Below are 5,348 nucleotides of genomic sequence, written 5' to 3'. Positions count from 1 at the left end.
GCTAATCTTTGTTGTTTCCAACATTTTACATTAAATCTTTTCATTTTACACTTTATGACCTAACCCATATTCATATGTAGATATATATTGCTAAAACAAACATATCCTTGGCGCATTTAGATTTATCAATATCATGAAATCAAGATGCAGAGAACTTTTTCTATTGCAGAAGTTGCCTTGCCTAATAAGTAACACAAGCAACAGAAAATTGCAATGGTTTAACAAATGTTTATTTGTTTCTTTTTATTTGATAATAAAGACATGTTGCGTATAGCATCACACATCCTTTTATGATAAGTTTTAGTGGCTAAAAATTTCTTCCATGAATGGAAGGTATGGATGATATTAAGAATTTAAAATTCCATATAGAATAAATGCATATATAGTTATGGTTTACATATAAAACACATTGAAACACAAAGTTTGAGTAAAAAAAAAATGTTGTCGGGCTACAAAATTAGCTTTGGAAAATATCTTGTTAGGAGAAAGTACGATTAGGAATATAGGCACCTCAGTCCAGGACTGTAGCCAATCATAGTCATGATAAAAATGATAGTTACATTGATATAACCCAATATTGAGCATAATAAGTTACTCAAGCCTATACTATATAGATCGTAACATCTACATACAGCATAAACATCCGTCAGTTCACGCGCACCAGAGTCAAATTATTTTGCACACTCTTGTCACCTTTGGAATGCATTAATTAATGAAATATATATAGATACATACATACATACACACACACACACACACACACACACACACACACATATATATATATATATATATATATATATATATATATATATATATATATATATATATATATATATATATATATATATATATATATATATATATATATATATATATACATACACACATACACACACACACACACACACACACACATATATATATATATATATATATATATATATATATATATATATATATATACATACACACACACACACACACACATATATATATATATATATATATATATATATATATATATATATATATATATATATATATATATATATATATATATATATATATATATGTAAAGTCATTGTAATATGTGAGTCTAGATTCGATTACGTTACTTTCGACACCGTTTTACTTTAGTAATCAACGAAGATCTTATAAGTTAGTTTTAACAATTGCCTACGATAAGTACTTGATTTTCTTTGAGAAATATTCTGAAAGAAAATAATGATTATTTGATTGCTGTAAGTCAACATAATTCCATAATTCTTGTACTGTTGTTGTTTCTAGATTCACAATTTACAAGCTACTATATTTTGGCATGTATAAAATTCCTTATGAAGATAATGGAACTCTTGTTACTACCTAATGTACTGTACGTATTTCAAACAAACTCGTACACTGTAACGGTATTTCAATTGTGCGAACGTTGCTCTAAGGATATTACAGTGAGGAGAGATGAGTGCAGCTAATTTTAGCCAATAGATAACAAGTTTATAAACAAGCAGTTCCGAGCAAGAATGTCACAAAAATTTAAACCAACAAATGCATGAAAAGGCAAGCTTAAAAAGTTCTTTTATCAGTGCGGGGGTGGGAGAGGAATAATATTACAGTGTACGCGTGTGTGTTTCAAACACTTATGGTACACTAATAGATATAAAGTATCCCATCAGTAAATGTAGTGAATAAATAATCCGGGTAAAAAAAAAAAAAAAAAAAGCGGATATTGTATATTTTATCCCTACCATGTTGGCCTTTGTGTTCACAATTTTGACCAAAAAGAATTTGTATTTTTGATGATACATCGTAAAACCTTCAGCGAAAAGCTTTCTTTTTCACTGGCTTCATAGATACATTTTCTAAAATTATCATAGGCCTAGATATTCATGAGGCTCTCTATATCTGTAGAGATGATGGTGTAGCAACTGTACCATCAAGTCCTTTGTTAGAATGTTGTACCTTTTGTATGGATGTCATCAGCGTCCTTATTCATTTGTTGGAATATCACCACTTTCCCTACTCCTGGTTTTTTCTTAAGCTTTACTTCGAAAAGATTATAAACATAATTTTCCCTTATTCCAAGAAAAATTTGAAATACTATGTTAGATGAAATTGTGGTAAATAAATTCACATTTGAATGGTTTGCTTTTAAGAATAAAAGCAGAATCTCAATATTATGTAGTTTTTTTTTATTTCAAATATTTTATAGGAATAAAAATCCAGTTCATGAGGGATACTATTCTTTATAAAATACAGATGTTGAAGAAATGGAGTGTTCATTACTTTTACAAATGAAGAACTTCAAAGTAAAAGGTATGCGCGATCCTCAAAGGCTCGAACAGCAAGACTGCTTCCTTCTTCAATAAGAAATTCTTTCCATTTTTATACCAGATATACAAGGTGTCACTTACCTGCACTCTGTACACGAGCAAGTATCTGTACATTTACCTACGTATAGTTGCCCGGTAACGACCGGATGTGCAATGATACTTTTGTGTTCGGTACTTTTGCGGATGATCAAAGTTCCTCCATAGTAATGAAACATGAGATGGAGAATTAAGGTCATTAACTTTAATTAAACCTTAATTTCCTCTCTAGGGAATTATAAGTCACTTGTAATGACATTTCAGGCTAATTTCGTAGCAAGAAATGAGGCTGTAACAACTGTAAATATCATGAGTTTGAACCGGGATTCTTTCTCCACCTTCAAGTTATCTAATCTTCATCATATTCATGAAGAAAAAATAAATCGATGCTATATTCATTAATAATTCTGTTGAAGACAACGAAGTTGATATGATATTGTTGGAAAGTTTAGGTTCTTGCTTTAGTGTATGATCATGCAGGAATGAATGTGCGTGAGAGATTGTTAGACACAAATATAAAGTCTGCCAGTCAGGCATAGGACTGGCCGTACGGTTTGTCCTGCAGGACTGGAGCGGTGCTCCTGTCTGGTGAAAAAGGCCCACACAATATACAGACTTGCCTGCTCAGTTCAAAAGAATTGGGCAACCAGGATTACACGGTTAGGTTTTTGTACTAAGTTTGGTACATTACGGGGTATCAAGTACAATTGGTACAACTAAATCTGAAACCAAATTTTGCTACTTTTTGCTCTATTTCTTACTTAATATAGACCTATGAAATCTTTCTTGAAATAATATGAAGGAACCTGATAGACATTCTCTAACAGCTTCTACGAGTATAAAGGCTTTTGTCAGCTACGGTGCTAATGTACTTACTTCCCTCGAAGTTCTTATAGGATTACCTTCTCCGTTTATCCATATGAATCCATGAGTCCAAATGTCTTAAGGGAGTAATATACTCAACGGATTTTTTAATCTTTCTGGAGGTTAACTCATGCTGAAGCACAACTACACTTTTGATTAGGCATACTTTTTTCTTGTTAATTTATAGACATTTGAAATGGATTATTTTTATGTAGGAAGAGAGAAAATGTGGCAGAGGTGTACAAAGGTTACAAAAATAGAATTACCGGCTTTCATCATCTATCCGTAATTCAGGGCCTCTTTTTCCTCATGAAGAGTATTCATACCACTCAATCGAAATATTCAATTGCTTTTCATTTGTAGCAGTATCTCTTAATTATCAGAATACCCATTACTATTGCATATATATGGCAAAATACTTCGTGGTTTTAAAGACAAAATATACCATGAAAAAGGAAATCAAATTTAAGTAAATCATAACTTGATGCATGTAATTGAGGGAAACCCTAAAATAAAATACAATGAAATGCAAAATATTACAAACTGTTTAGGAAGTGGATAATATGGCTGACGGAAATTTTAAATGATATAAAGGAATAAATAGAAGTTCCTCTACTGACAGGATTATGATGAATGGTATTGACCGTTTTCTATTACTTTTGGTGGAAAAAACAAAAAAATGTAAGAATTGGCAAGTAGTCATAAGAAATATAGCAATGAATAAAACCTCGATTGTGAAATCCAATCAATTTATCATTATATTATAAAAAGTGCTCCGACCAATGGGCGAAGTGTGGGCGTATAATAACACACGAGTCAAAATAAGTGCGTCAACTCACTAGCCATTATAATCCGTCCCCATACACGCAAGTGACTGGCTAGCGATACTGCTATAGTCTGTCCAGAATGTCATGAAACATAGAGTAGGTTTCCGACGTTGCCGCTTTGCGCCAATTTCATTCATTAAATCTCACTTAAGGCGAAAAAACAGTGTAGATTTGGCATACACTATGCCACATATCTCTCTGTCTCAGGTCAGGAAGGTTAAGTAGCTTACCACTTTGGTTCTGATACCCAAGCGTGACGGTTTAAGATGGAAGGCTCCCCACGACAGCAATTAAGTGCTCAGACGCAAGAAGTCATATTCAATGTCCACGAGTACTTCAAAAGGGAGAAAGAAGACAAAACTGTTATGCACGGCTTTGACAAGGCAGTACAACGTACAATGGATGCAACTAAGCAGTGCAGAAGTACGATATATTGCATTTGTAAGGAAGGGAAAGACAGCTTAGAAGAAAATGAAGCTCCCGTTTTTAACGTAAAGAAAAGGAAAAGATCACCAACTGTAACCAACATCGATGGATTTGATCAGCGCGTTTTACGAAGGACAGTTCTCGGTTATCATGTAAGAAAGGAAATTCCAACGCTGGATAGCATTCTACTTGAAGTCAAAGAAAATATTGGATTTAGTGGATGCAGAGAATCTTTACGTAAGATACTTAAAGAAATTGGATTTAAATACGGAAGAGTTAACGGGCGGAAATTTCTACTGGAGAGAAGTGATATTGCAAATGCCAGGACCAAGTTCCTACGTGAAATGAAAAATATTAGGGGTACAGGAAAAAAGTCTGTTATATTTCTGGATGAAACCTGGATTAATCAGAATTATACAGTCACCAAGTGTTGGATGGATGAAAGTTCGACAGGAGCAACTGGAATAAACCCACCAAGCGGGAAAGGGAGTAGAATTATCATTTTGCATGCTGGATCTGAGCAAGGATTCGTGCCAAATGCACAGTTGGTATTCCAAGCAAAGAATGACGGTGACTATCACCACCAAATGAATCACATTGTATTCGAAAAATGGTTTCGAGAGCAGCTCATACCCAATATACCACAACAGTCCGTCATAATTATGGACAACGCATCATACCATTCAGTGCAAAGTGACAAACCTCCTACCATGGCAAGCACAAAGGGAGCGATCCAAGACTGGTTAAGAAATAAAGGGGAAAATCCCCCAGAATATCTGACGAAGTGTGAATTGCTTGAAATGGTGAAAGCAGTGAAACATGGAAATGCTCCAAAATATGTCATCGACAAAATAGCTTTGGAAAA

This window comes from Palaemon carinicauda, chromosome 4 (genome assembly GCF_036898095.1).
Source record: "Palaemon carinicauda isolate YSFRI2023 chromosome 4, ASM3689809v2, whole genome shotgun sequence".
In the NCBI taxonomy this organism is placed as follows: domain Eukaryota; kingdom Metazoa; phylum Arthropoda; class Malacostraca; order Decapoda; family Palaemonidae; genus Palaemon; species Palaemon carinicauda.
Note: the sequence above shows the minus strand (reverse complement) of the source record.